The sequence below is a fragment of the Cervus elaphus genome, chromosome 28 (genome assembly GCF_910594005.1).
Source record: "Cervus elaphus chromosome 28, mCerEla1.1, whole genome shotgun sequence".
NCBI lineage: Eukaryota > Metazoa > Chordata > Mammalia > Artiodactyla > Cervidae > Cervus > Cervus elaphus.
In genome coordinates this window covers 56,626,863-56,642,322 of record NC_057842.1, presented here as the reverse complement: position 1 = coordinate 56,642,322, position 15,460 = coordinate 56,626,863, and positions in this window count along the sequence as shown.

The following is a 15,460-nucleotide window of genomic DNA, read 5'->3' as shown; positions in this document are numbered from 1 at the left end:
ATGGTTTTATGTGCTGGAACTTTCCATCTATGGACTTATTTCCATGGCCTCTTTGACCTCACTTGAACTAAGTTCTAGCTTTCAATCTCTTAAAACGTATTACAGGAATAAGTGACAGACTCAGGAAAATGAGAATTCCTGGACTAAAAAGAAAACCTAAACATTTAAAGAGAATTGTTCCCCTCCAAAGAAAAAAGATTGGACATGATATACATCTGAAGCAGAAATATTAGAATAGTCAGACCAAAAATTTAAAAATAAAAAAATGAGTTATGTTAGGAAATACAAATTTCAAAGAGAATAATAAACTGATTAAAAAATAGCCAAGTGAAAATATTTTTGTAAATATATAACTAATATATATAACTATGTATATATTATATATAAATATATAACTAATGTAAGTATAATAAAATGATTAATGGGGACAGTAGAGAATTTTAGCTGAGGATCAAGTTGTTCAGCTGATCATATTAAGAAACTCTCAGAAGAAAATAGGATAAAGAAAGATAAAAGATAAAATTTAAGAGGTGCGGAAGATAAAAGTAGAAACACAACATTTAGATAAAATAAATTGTCCAGAAAAATAAATGGAAAAAGATTTGTTAAAGAAATGAAAACAGTTTCCCTAAATGAAAGGATAACATAAATCATATATGGAGAAGTAAAGTGTCATAAAGACCACTAACATACAACAAGAATAAGGAAGTACTTACCTTATAAGTTATTATAAAACATTATAACTAAGAGTAATACTGGTGAAGGGATAGACTAAATTGATCATGGAACCCAATGAGAGCCTACAGTCAGACTCACATTTACTTAAAACTTTGAGAAATAATACCAGTTGAATGGAAAATCACTAGGAAAATAAGAAATTATTCAATAAATGGAGTTGGAAAAAAATTTCTAACTCATCTCACACATAAAAATAAACACTAACTGACTTAATAATTTGAATGTTAAAAGAATTTTTTTTAATATTTAGAAAAAATATAGTGTGTATATTTCTGACTTTGGGAAATATACTTAAATACAAAATTAATCAAAAAGGAAAATAATAAACATATCATTAAATTTAAAATCAATTCATTAAAAACATCTAAAGAAAGAAAGACAATATTAAAGAAAAGACATTTATAATACATATTCACAAAAAAATTTGTAGAGCAATACATAATACATAATATTAAAAAACTAGTGAACCAATAGAAGAAAGTTACTAACCATGAATGAATAGTATACAATATTTATGACTCAAATCTTATTAGGAGATGTTCAATTTCATTATTAAGCAAAGAAAAGCAAAACATAAAAGAGATACCAATTTAAAAAATTTGTAGCACAATCTAAAAGGGCTGACCTTATCAAAGGCTTGAGGGTCTATACACAATTTGTATTGCTAAAAGTTTATAGTCAAAGTTTTCAAGCATTTTTCTAAAACAAGTTGGCAACATTTTATAAAGTTGAATCTCATAAAACAACAACTTTAGGTACTGTAAAACAGAAAACATGAATAAGATTTTTTATAACAGTGATCTTTGCATTATTAGAAAACTATAAAAATTGAAATTCTCATTGACTGAAAATAGATAAAAAATACAGTATACCAAATAAGGTATACTGATTCAATAATATACAAAAGTAAAAATAAATGAACAATAGGCAAATCTTGTTAACATATTTGTGATGGAAGAGAAATTCTGAATAGAAAATATGTGCCATATTTCTTTTCTATAGATTGAAAACAAGTAAAAACTAACCATAATTTTTTCTGCATAAATTATATAAGTGAAAAAATGACAGTAATAGTAGCTATGTCTGAAGGGAAGTCTTAGGGATGAATTAGAGAAGGTTTATAGAATTTATCTACAAGTAATAAAGAGTGCAACTAATTTTAAGGTTGGACAGTATGTTCATGATGATTGAATATACTATGAAGGATGTGAATGAAAAACATAAAATTCATCATTAAAAAAGTTATGGGTATATCCATAATAATTATGTCATGAACCAAATATTGTTATAAATTCAATTCTATGTATCCAAGTTTCAGTTAAGGATAAAAGCAATCAAGGAAAAATAAACTCATTTGTGTTTTCAAATTCTTAGTTTTTGGCTAATTAATATTAAGCTTTTGTCTTTCAATCTGAAAACCCAATGACTTTCTCACTCATTAAATCACATCTGGAGGTTTCTATACCTAATTATTTTCAAAGCATTTCAATGGTTAGAGTGGTCTACCTACCTGTGTGTAATATATTTTTAGATTAGAAAAGCAAAATGAATGGAAACTATAACTTGAAAATATTATGATTATATATGCCATTTTCTTATTTATACTGTAGCTTACAGGTTCACTTAGAGAATAAGCAAGCCACAACTAATTTAGTATCCCTTTACAAGTGATGAGGGCCTAGAGTCTACAGAACTTTAAAGGACTGATCAAAATGTAGGGGATAAAAGGAATTATGTAATATTAATCCATTTTTTTCTTTGATGTCACTTGGCAAAACAGTATACCGGCATACCTTGTCTTATTGCATTTTGCTTTATTGTTCTTCACAGATCATTTTTTTTTTTTATATATAAATTGAAGGTTTGTGACTAGCCGACATCAAGTCTATTGGTGCCATTTTTTTAACTACATTTACTCACTTTGCATCTCTGCCATATTTTAGTAATTCTTTCAATATTTCAAAATTTTCATTATTATTATATTTGTTATAGTAGTGTGTAATCAGTGATCTTTGATATTAGTATTGTAATTGTTTTTGGGCATCACAAACTGCACCCAGATAAGAGAGTGGACTTAACTGATTAATATGTGTGATCTGACTTCTCCACTAACTGGCCATTCTCCCTTCTTTCTTCCTCTCCACAAGCCTCTCCATTTCCTGAGATACAGTAATATTGAAAGCAGGACATTTAATAATCCTTCAGTGGCCTCTAAGTGTTCAGTGAAAGGAAAAGTCATATATCATTTTAATTCAAAAACTCAAAATTATTAGCTTAGTGTGACATATTTGTGTCAAAAGCACAAATATGCTAAGAGCTAGGCCCCTTGTGCTAAACAGGTAGACAGGTTGTAAATGCAAAATGAAAGTTCTTATTTTGAAAGAAATAAAAGTGTTACTTTTATTTATAAAGAAAATTAAGTGTTACTATCCCAATAAATGCTTGAATGATAAGAAAACAAAACAAATTTATTGCTGATATGAAGAAAATTTTAGTAGTCTAGACAGATCAAACCAGCCACATTCCCTTAAACCAAAGCCTAATCTAGAGCAAGGCCTCGACTCTCTTCAATTTTATGAAAGCTGAGAGAGGTGAGGAACACGCAGAAGAAAAGCTGCAAGGTGGCAGACGTTGTTTCAAGTGGTTTAAGGAAAGCAGCTGTCTCTAAAACATAGAAGTACATATAAAAGTACAAGGTGAAGCAGCCAAGTGCTAAGGGTGCACCAAATTGTCCAGAAGATCTAGCTAAGATAATACATGAAGGTGGCTACACTAAACAACATATTTTCAATGTAAACAAAACAGTCACAATTGAAAACAAAAAAAACAAAAAAAAACAAAAGATGCTACCTAGGATTTTATAACCATAAAGAAGTCAATGTCTGGCTTCAAAACTTCAAATGATCTCGTAAAGGGCAAATAATGCAGCTGGTGACTTTAAGCTGAAGTCAACACTAATTTACTATTGTGAAAATCCTAGGGTCCAAAAGAATTATGCTAAATTTACTCTGCTTGTGCTCTGTAAATGGAACACCAAAGCCAACATAACAGCAAATCTGTTTACAGCATGGTTTACTGAATATTTTAAGCCCATTGTTGAGACCTACAGCTACTGTTCAATGACAATGAAACTTGTCACTCAAAAGCTCTGATGGAAATATATGACAAGATGAGTGCTATTTCCATGCCTGCTATTAATAACACAACATTCATTGTACAGCCCATGGATCAAGGAGCCATTTCAACTTTCATGTTTTATTATTAAAGAAATACATTTCATAAGGCCATAGTTGCTATAGATAATAATTCCTCTGAAGAATATGGCAAAACTAAATTCAAAATCTTCTGAAAATGATTCACCATTCTAAGAAGTTGTGAAGAACACCCGTGATTCATGGGAAGAAGTCAAAATATCAACAATCTCAGGAGTTTGAAAGAAGTTGATTCCAACCCCATGGGTGACTTTGAGGGGGTTCAGTTCAAGGCTTCAATGGAGAAAGTAACTGCAGATGTGGTAGAAATATAGCAAGAGAACTAGAATTAGACATGGAGCCTAAAGATGTAACCAAATCAACTGTTCTCTCTCAATAATGGATGAAGAGTTGCTACCTATGGAAGAGCAAAGAAAGTGGTTATTGAGATGGAATATATTTCTGGTTAAGATTCTTTGAAGGTTGGTAAAATGACAAGAAAGCGTGATTTAGAATATTACAGAAACTAGTTGATAAAGCAGCAGCAGGCTTTAAGAGGATTAACTCCAATTTTGAAGGGTTCTCTGTAGGTAAAATGCTATCATCAAACAGCAGTGCATGCCACAGAGAAGGCACTGACAAAAGAAACACTCAATTAATGCGGCAGACTTCATTGTTGTTTTATTTAAAAAATTCACAGTCAACCTAACCTTCAGCAACTATCACCCTGAATAACCCACAGGCATTGACCTGGGCTTTCCAGGTAGTGCTAGTGGTAAAGAACCCCGCCTGCCAATACAGGAAACAAAGAGTCTCAGTTTCGATCCCTGGGTTGGAAAGATCCCATGGAGGAGGAAATGGCAACCCACACCAGTATTCTTGCTTGGAGAATCCCATGGAAAAGGAACCTGGCGGGCTATAGCCCACAGGGTCGCACAGAGTTGGATACTACTGAAGTCACTTAGTACATTGACCTTAAGGTAAGACTTGTGCGTGCATGTTCAGTTGTGTTCAACTCTGTGACCCCATGAACTGTAACCCATCAGGTTCTGGAGTGGGGAGTACTCCAGAATACTGGAGTGCATTGCCATTTCCAACTCCAGGAATCTTCCTGATCCAGGGATCAAACCTGTCACCTGCAGCAAACAGATTCTTTACCACTGCACCACCTGGGAAGCCTCTAAGGTAAGACTATCCATCACCAAAAATGTTATGATTTGCTAAAATCTCAGATACAAGTTATCTTAAATTAAGGTATGAACAGTTTTTTTAGACTTAATGCAATTGCATAATTAATGTGTCATGACATAGTATAAAAATAACGTTTATATGCACTGGGAAACTAAGAAGTTTGTCAACCTTTCCAAAAAAGATTTTGCTGATAGTCAACTTCACATCAAAATGTGTTACAATAAATAGAAATTTATGCATGATAGCATAGGTGGATCCTTACTTGAGTTTAATTATGGGAATGGAGTCTACTAAAGATTCCTAAATGCCAGTTACTGTCCTAAAACTCCAAACCCATCTGAAACCTCTTGATGACAAACTCTTGGATTTTTGAAGATTTAACTATAAACTCAGGTGAGTGTGATCATATAGAAAATGGCTATTCTTGAAAAGTCTGTAAATATTTACCTTAAAAAAGATGGGCCTGGTTTCATTGGAGGAAAAAGGGAGAAGATATGAGGACGCATCAGGATAACATTTCCTTATTTTCTGTTTTCAAAACAGAGCTATACTTGCAGAAAAGAGATTTCTCAGTTTTAAGAAGTAAATTCAATCTTTTGACTAAAACGTTAAAAATGTGGATGAGCAAATACTTACCCAAGTAATTCAGCTAAAGGTCTATGAGATGTTATTCTTTTTTTTATCACATAAACTTAAAATCATTGATTAGTTATCCAAAAGTAGTTACCTCTTCAAAGTTTTAATAATTTTACTTCTGATAAGGCAGGAAAACATGATTACAGTGTTAATCATTTAAGTTCCCTAGTATCACCAGAATTTTTTCTTCTCCTTACATTAGATGAATTCTATGAAAAATTGATGCTTTTGAAGTCTGGTGTTGGAGAAGACTCTTGCGAGTCCCTTGGACTGCAAGGAGATCCAGCCAGTCCATCCTAAAGGAGATCAGTTCTGGGTGTTCATTGGAAGGACTGATGCTGAAGCTGAAACTCCAATACTTTGGCCACCTCATGCAAAGAACTGACTCATTGGAAAAGACCCTGATGCTGGGAGGGATTGGGGGCAGGAGGAGAAGGGGACGACAGAGGATAAGATGGCTGGATGGCATCACCAACTCGATGGGCATGAGTTTGAGTAAACTCTGGGAGTTGGTGATGGACAGGGAGGCCTGGCGTGCTGTGATTCATGGAGTCGCAAAGAGTCAGACACGACTGAGCGACTGAACTGACTGAACTGATACCCAACCAGCAGGAGGTATATAATTTAAAATTTAGGACAGAATAGGAAAACAATAAATTAATGTCTAGGTAGGACATGAGAAGAGGAAACAAAAAAACTGAGACTCCATGGGTTAAAGAAAACTCAGAAGGAATTTTTATGTGGTTGAAATTTTCCACCATCATCACTGGGGAAGCTGATGCAAATTTCTATGGTCAGTTCCCTCACACATGTACACACACACACACACACACCCCAATATACCAAAACAAAAAATTAAATTCCTACATGTTGTTCTACTCTATAGAACTGGAAGGAAGGATGAAAAAAGGAACAAAAGAAGGAAAGAAAATATGAAGGTGAGCACAGTGAATACTAAGGATGAGGCTCTCAGTGCTTAGGTTTCAGCTCTGCCTACATGCATAAATCTGAAGCTATTATACATAATTATAAACAGTAATACTACTATAAAGTGCTTTCTGATCATTGATAATTACAAATGTTAGAGATATAGACCACCATAAGTGTCATCTACAAAGTTTCTCATGTTGCAGTATAGGAAATTAATATACCAAGATGCTAACTTTTCCAAGATCCTAGATATATTTAATGTCAAGGACCCAAGTCTCACAATTCCCAAGCCAGCGTTCTTTCTACTACATCAGTTTATTCAGGCATCACTAAAATATCTGTAGAGATATATGAAATACAAGCAATATTTCTGAAGGAAGACAGTAATAGACAATAATGAATTTGTGAATGTTTGTCTTACTCATTTTAACAGGAATGAAAACTCAGTTTGGCCACTTGGTGAGGGTGTATGATGGAGGTTTGATTTAGCCAGTTTCACAGCCCTAGCTATTACAAATTGCTTTATGAACCCGTTACTGCTTCCATCTTTATTAAATAGATTGAAGTATTTTCTGTGTCTATAGCTGCCTGAATCTTACTATTGCTCCTGTGTTATTGCCAATTCAATTAGTGTGCTCATTGTATTATGCATAAAATTGACTAGAGGTACCAGGGGCAGGTAGAAATTATATGTGTTGGATAAAAAAAGTTATCTTAGTATAAATAATCATCTAAAAATAAGTTTCCTAGAATTGTGAGAGTCCAGAGAATATTTGGTGTTTGGTTTTATCAAAATGGCATTAGGGCAATTGTTTTTATTTTTTAAGCATGTATACTATGTTTATTCTTTCCAATTCTGAGGTGTCTTACATTAATTAAAACTAGGATATAAATAATATTCTCCCCTCAAAAACTGATGCTATTAATTTTTTCCCTTATTTAACTTGTGAAATTATTTTTGAGTATGTGTGAAGGAGATGCAGGTTAAATGTATGATGTCAATAATACCATTGAGGACTTGAAAGAATTCAGCAAATGTTAATTCATTAACTCTCAATTTCTTTTTTTATATACAAAATTAACAATGCTCTTCAAATCCTAACCTTTTATGATTTTGTTATGGGCTTCCCTGATAGCTCAGTTGGTAAAGAATCTGCCTGCAATAAAGGAGACTTGGGTTCAATCCCTGGGTTGGGAACGTCCCCTGGAGAAGGGAAAGGCTACTCACTCCAGCACTGTGGCCTGGAGAATTCCATGGATCCTATAGTCCATGTGGTCGCAGAGTCAGACATGACTTTCACTTTATGTCTTATTGAATTCAATAGCTTTCTCACTTTAATCCAGGAAGGTGCATCTTTTCTAATTTTTGCCTATATGCCATGCTTTTAATGTAGGGTTAACTAACCATTAGGAACCAATTAATGGATAATATGTATATTGTTGGATATTTTTATTACATTATACCTCTAGATGATTGATATAATATTAAATAATCACGTTTGCTAATATTTTTGATAGGACAAATAAACATTCAAACCAAAAATCTACCTTCAGTTTTAAAGCAATTCTCATTATTATAAAAACATGCTAACACAGTTTAGTAAGTGTCATACAGTCAAAATTGAATGAATGCCTATAGAAATACACATGGAATAGTAAGCAAAGTTCCTATGTTCAGAAATTCAATTCTGATTGGTATGCAATGTCAAGGTCTGTGAAAATTAGTCTTTTCCATTCGTAAACAATGGTTTATTCACAAACTTTAACTAGTTCACACACATTCCCATCTTGATTTAAAAATTAGTTTAGAAAATTGCCTATGCCATTATTTCAGGCTATACTCATTTTCTTACTAATTATGATATTCTCTTAAAAAGATAAATGTCTTCAGTGTTTATTTTATATTTGTTTTGAGGACAGTACTTTTTCTTAATATGACCTCCAAAACATATGTTTTTAAAAAAAGGTTAAAAAAAAACACCTCTTTTCTTCCAAATAACATACAGAAAGCCTTGTTAGTAGATGTTTTCCATGCAGTCTTTTTTTGTCAAAGTCCCCAAATGACTTCTACTGAAAATATATGCAGAAAAATGGGTACACAGTTTTTGTTTGCTTTGTTTGCACACAAAATTTTCCTGATTCTTCTCTACAATTCTAAATTGCTATACGGCATTCTGTCTTAAAAAAATTAAATAGCTCTGTTACAGGCTTTATTTTGCTTTTGTTGAAATGGCAAGAAGAAAATGTGAGTGGACATTTATTTAAAGATCACTTTTAAATAGCAAGATAATATGAATTGAATAAAATAAAAACTTCATCATAATTTATTTTATTTTTTTTTCATTTCCCACAGCCTCCTTGAGGAGGAGAATCCTGGTTTAGTACTTTTTCTTATTTTTCTGCATTATAATTTATTTTATTTTATTTTTTCATTTCCTACAGCCTCCTTGAGGAGGAGAATCCTGGTTTAGTACTTCTTCTTATTTTTCTGCATTATAATTTAGTTTATTTTATTTTTTCATTTCCCATAGCCTCCTTGAGGAGGAGAATCCTGGTTTAGTACTTCTTCTTATTTTTCTGCATTATAATTTATTTTATTTTATTGTTTCATTTCCCACAGCCTCCTTGAGGAGGAGAATCCTGGTTTAGTACTTTCCTTATTTTTCTTCCTCAGCCTATAGTACAGTGCTTGGCCCATCATGGAGGTTCAATAAATATTTAGTCATGTATATGTGAGTAAGAAATAATCTCATATGTAATTAACCACACTCCAAGTGATCTCTTATATGTGTCATTACCCATTCTTGTTTCAATTTTCATGGAAAAGTGACTACTGGAAATCCTTCTTAAAATTTCGCCCAGAATGACTCACATCTGATTCAAATCAGAAGAACAATCAATTTGGCACCATCATAAGAGCTTTCAGATGTTAAAGGTGACAAAATGGGCAGAACTCATCCTAACAGATTATGGATACCATGTGTGACAGAATTAAGTGGAAAAATGTTCATAGAAATACTGAAGTGTAAGGCATGTCATGCCCATGTGGCTTGGCTGCAGGATACAGTGAATTCACTGACATGATGGCAAAGTTGGGTGGCTCATCACATATGGCATATGGCAGGCCTCTGCTTCAGCAAATGCATACCACATGCCAAAGTGTGGTGCAGCTTCTACGGATTACTGTTTCTTTTTCTTTCAAGTGTTCAAATAAGTATTAAAGTTTTTTAGAAACCCAAAAGGAACACAAGAAGTCCAAACACACATTTTTAAATCCTTCAACAATGAATCTTTATATTAATGATTTGTCCACTTTAGGAACTGCATGTATGCATTATTTTTCAAAATATAAACTAAGAAGGGTACCAAAAGGAAAAATTATCTCACATTTAGTCAAAACAGAAAGAATCACTTTCAAAGTTTTGAGTGTACATATGCATACTAGGACATATGCTTTTACATTCTACTTCTATACATTCGTTTGTCACTTCTTCAACAAAGCTCCACTGAGTGCATATGCTAGGCACAGTGACAGAGATCAAGCCTTGATCCTTCTTTTAAGGAGTTTCAGTCTAGGTAGGAAAAAATAAATAAAAAGAAAATTAAACTATAGTGTGATAGGTACAGTAGAAACGGTAAAGGGGGAGAGGAGGTTTCATGAGAAAGGTAAAAAGTAGGTGGGAAGAATCTCAAAGTAGATGTCTCATGTGACTGTCTTCTTTGAAGAAAGTATGTATCAACCATTTAAGGAAAAAAAAATATTACAAGCAAAAGAAGAAACATTTGTAAAGGCAAAGAAACATAATAAGGTGTTATGTACCTGCTGCAAGTAATTTAGTATTAATAGAGCATAGTGTATAGGAATATGGTAACACCTACAAGTCAGGGGCCAGAAACACAGATATTGTGTTGACGTTAGATTTTAATACTGAAGTGGATAGAAAAACACAACAGTTTTAAGTAGACAGCAATGTACAGATTCACGTGTTAAAGAGAGAGATCTGCAGCATCACTGAAACGGTAAGATGGGTAAGAATACGATGACATAAACGGTGGCTGCAGTGCTCTACATGGTGAATCACCAAAGATGGAGCCACGTCAACAGCAGAACTGGAGGGCTCAGAACCAACTGTAAGCTTTTAGTTCAGGGATAAAAGTAGCTTATGATGACTTCAAGAGTTCTTGCTTGGTGAACTGATTCATGCAGTGATAGGAAAAAGAGGAAGTGAGAAAGATTTACTAAATATCAACATATAAATGAAGTTTGGGAAATGCTGAATTTCATGGGCCTATGGGTTTATCCAATTAGATCACTATAATGAATAATTTAATATGTGGATTTTATGTAAGAGGAAAGACTTACCCTCAGTTCAGTTCAGTCTGACTCTCTGTAGTGTCTGACTCTTTGCGACCTTGGGGATTGCAGCAGGCCAGGCTTCCCTGTCCTTCACCAACTCCTGGAGCCTACTCAAGCTCAGGTCCATCGAGTTGGTGATGCCATCCAACCATCTCACCCTCTGTCATCCCCTTCTCCTCCTGCCTTCAATCTTTCCCAGCATCAGGGTCTTTTCAATGGTGGCCAAAGTATTGGAGATTCAGCTTTCAGCATCAGTTCTTCCAATGAATATTCAGAACTGATTTCCTTCAGGATGGACTGGTTGGATCTCCTTGCAGTCCAAGGGACTCTCAAGAGTCTTCTCCAACACCACAGTTCAAAAGCAACAATTCTTCAGTGCTCAGCTTTCTTTATAGTCTGACTCTCACATCCATACATGACTCTTGGAAAAACCATACCTTTGACTGGACGGACCTTTGCTGGCAAAGTGTCTCTGCTTTTTAATATGCTGTCTAGGTTGGTCATAGTGTTTCTTCCGAGCAAGTGTCTTTTAACTTCATGGCTTCAGTCACCATCTGCAGTGATTTTGGAGCCCCCCAAAATAAAGTCAGCCACTGTTTCCACTGTTTCCCCATCTATTTGCTATGAAGTGATGGGACCAGATGCCATGATCTTAGTTTTCTGAATGTTGAGTTTTAAGCCAACTTTTTCCACTCTCCTATTTCACAATCATCAAGAGGCTCTTTAGTTCTTCTTCACTTTCTGCCATAAGGGTGGTGTCGTCTGCATATCTGAGGTTATTGATATTTCTCCCAGCAATCTTGATTCCAGCTTGTGCTTCTTCCAGCCCAACGTTTCTCATGATCTACTCTGCATATAAGTTAAATAAGCAGGGTGACAATACACAGCCTTGATGTACTCCTTTCCCTATTTGGAACCAGTCTGTTGTTCCATGTCCAGTTCTAACTGTTGCTTCTTGACCTGAATACAGATTTCTCAGGAGGCAGGTCAGCTATCTGGTATTTCCATGTCTTTCAGAATTTTCCACAGTTTGTTGTGATCCACACAGTGAAAGTCTTTGGCATAGTCAATAAAGCAGAAGTTGATGTTTTTCCAGAACTCTTGCTTTTTTGATGATCCAGCAGATGTTGGCAATTTGATCTCTGGTTCCTCTGCCTTTTCTAAAACCAGCTTGAGTATCTGGAAGTTCACGGTTCACGTATTGCTAAAGCCTGGCTTGGAGAATTTTGAGCATTACTTTGCTAGCCTGTGAGATGAGTGTAATTGTGCAGTAGTTTGAGTATTCTTTGGGATTGCCTTTCTTTGGGATTGGAATGAAAACTGACCTCTTCCAGTCCTAAGGGCACTGCTGAGTTTTCCAAATTTGCTGGCATAATGAGTGCATCACTTTCACAGCATCATCTTTTAGGAATTGGAAAAGCTCAACTGGAATTCCATCGCCTCTACTAGCTTTGTTCGTACTGATGCTTCCTAAGGCCCACTTGACTTCACATTCTGGTATGTCTGGCTCTAGGTGAGTGATCACACCATTGTGGTTAACTGGGTCTTGAAGATCTTTTTAATACAGTTCTTTTGTGTGTTCTTGCCACCTCTTCTTAATATCTTTCCTTCTGTTAGGTCCATACACTTTCTGTCCTTTATTGTGCTCATCTTTGCATGAAATGAAAAATATTACCTTTTTTTTTTCCTAACAGTATGAAAAGGCAAAAAGGTAAGACTTACACTAGTGATAAGCAATTTGTTATTGATTTGGGAGGAGTTACGTGTTATATGGGTTTCTCAGGTGGTTCAATGTTAAAGAATCTGCCTGTCAATGAAGGAGACTGAAAAGATATAGGTTTGATCCCTGGGTCAGGAAAATGCTCTGGCATAGGAAATGGCAACCTGCTCCAGTATTCTTGCCTGGAAAATTCCACGGACAGAGGAGACTGGAGAGCCCCAGTCCATGGGATCGCAAAGAGTCAGACATGACTGGTGACTGAGCACACGCTCGTGTGTGTGCGCGCACACACACACACACGTGTTGTATATGTCCGTTAGTTTGTCTCTTTGATTGTTTTTATGAAGAAAAGCATTTATATTTGCTCTGCCAATAGTTTTGTCCAGGGTTTTGTAACCACGTTCTCAAGTGAGACTGTTTTTCTTAAGCTTCTCTTCTTTTGTTGTTTTCGTGTTATCTTTACCTAACGCTGTTTTTAAAATTATATTTGCCTCATTAAGGCTATTCATTTTTCTCTCTATGAGGGTTATATTAAAATTGGATTTTTTATTCTTTGAGGCTACCATCTAAGTCAGGTGTGTTTTACTTGTTAGAAGATGTTTAACACATTCAACTTCTCTAAAGACTTTTCAGTTGTTCAGTCACTCAGTCGTGTCTGACTCTTTGTGACCCCATGAACCGCAGCACGCCAGACCTCCCTGGCCATCACCAACTCCCGGAGTTTACTCAGACTCATGTCCATCGAGTCAGCGATGCCATCCGGCCATCTCATCCTCTGTCGTCCCCTTCTCCTCCTGCCCCCCATCCCTCCCAGCATCAGGGTCTTTTCCAATGAGTCAACTCTTTGCATGAGGTGGCCAAAGTATTGGAGTTTCAGTTTGAGCATGAGTCCTTTAGGACTATTCAAATTTTATATGTATACTATATATATTAGGTGTGTGTATATATACTATACATTATATATATGTAGTTATAAGTTTTACATTTATAAAGTTTTATATATATAGTTGCCAATTTTAATACATTGTCTTCAAATGAATGTATCTGTTTCATCTAAGCTCTCTAATACCCAGGTAGGCAATTGTACACAATATTCTTTTGTCTCTTTTAAATTCTGAAATATCTGTAGTTAAGTCTCTCTTCCACTCCTTCATATTGTTTATTTCAATTAGGTCAACAATAAAATTCATAATAGACTTTTGAGAATGAAAGGAGATGCTAATACTTACACCATAACAACAGGTGTCACCCTAGAGTATCACAGTACCATGGCATACAAGGTCTTTGGGTGAATATCTAGTTAGCTTCATATTATTGTCATTTACAGTGACATCTTTTTTCTAATATTTCTTTTAATTTACCCTTTTTATGGTTGTGTCATAAAAATGTGCTTTAATAAAAAATAAAACAGAGCATATTATTAACACTAAATATTTAATGCAATGAGAGGATGCTGTTATTCTTATTTTATAAAAAGTCAGTGCTAAATACTGATTATTATTTTCATTTATTTTTTAATTGAAGGATGATTGCCTTACAGAATTTTGTTGTTTTCTGTCAAACATCAGCATGAATCAGCCATAGGCATATATATGTCCCTTCCCTCCTGAACCTGCCTCCCCTCTTGAACCTGCCTCCCCATCCCACCCCTCTAGGTTGACACAGAGCCTCTGTTTGAGTTCCCTGAGACCTACAGCAAATTCCCATAGGCTATCTATTTTACATATGGTAATTAAGTTTCCATGTTATTCTCCCATACATCTCACCCTCTCCTCTCCTCTCCCCATGTCCATAAGTCTGTTTTCTATGTTTCTCCACTGCTGCCTTGCAAATAAATTCATCAGTACCATCTTTCTAGATTCCATATATATCCATGAGCATATGATATTTATCTTTCTCTTTCTGACTTACTTCACCCTACATAATAGGCTCTAGGTTCATCCACCTCACTAGAACTGATTCAAATACATTCCATTTTATGGCTGAGTAATATTCCACTGTGTATATGTACCACAATGTCTTTCTTCTTCATCCATTCATCTGTTGATGGACATCTAGGCTGCTTCCATGTTCTAGCCATTGTACATAGTGCTGCAATGAATATTGGGGTATGCATGTCTTTTTCAATTTAGGTCTCCTCAGGGCATATGCCTAGGAGTGAGATTGCTGGGTCATATGGTGGTTTTATTCCTAGTTTTTTGAGGAATCTCCATACCATCTTCCAGAGTGGATGTATCAATTTACATTCCCACCAACAGTGCAAGAGTGCTCCCTTTTCTCACAGCCTATCCAGCATTTATTGTTTGTGTGAAGTGTGAAGTGATGTCTCATTGTAGTTCTGATTTGCATTTCTCTAATAACGAGCAATGTTGAGCATCTTTTCATGTGTTTGTTAGCCATCTGTATGTCTTATTTGGAAAAAACGTTTGTTTAGGTCTTTTCCCCACTTCTTGATTGGGTTGTGTATTTCCCTGGTATTGAGTTGTATGAGCTGCTTGCATATTTGGAAATTAATCCTTTGCCAGTTATTTCAGTTGGTCTCATTTTCTCCCATTCTGAGGGTTGTCTCTTCACCTTGTTTATAGTTCCCTTTCTGTGCAAAAGCTTTTAAGTTTAACTAGGTCCCACTTGTTTACTTTTATTTCCTTTAGTCTATGAGGTGTGTCATAAAGGATCTTGCTTTATGTCTTCGAGTGT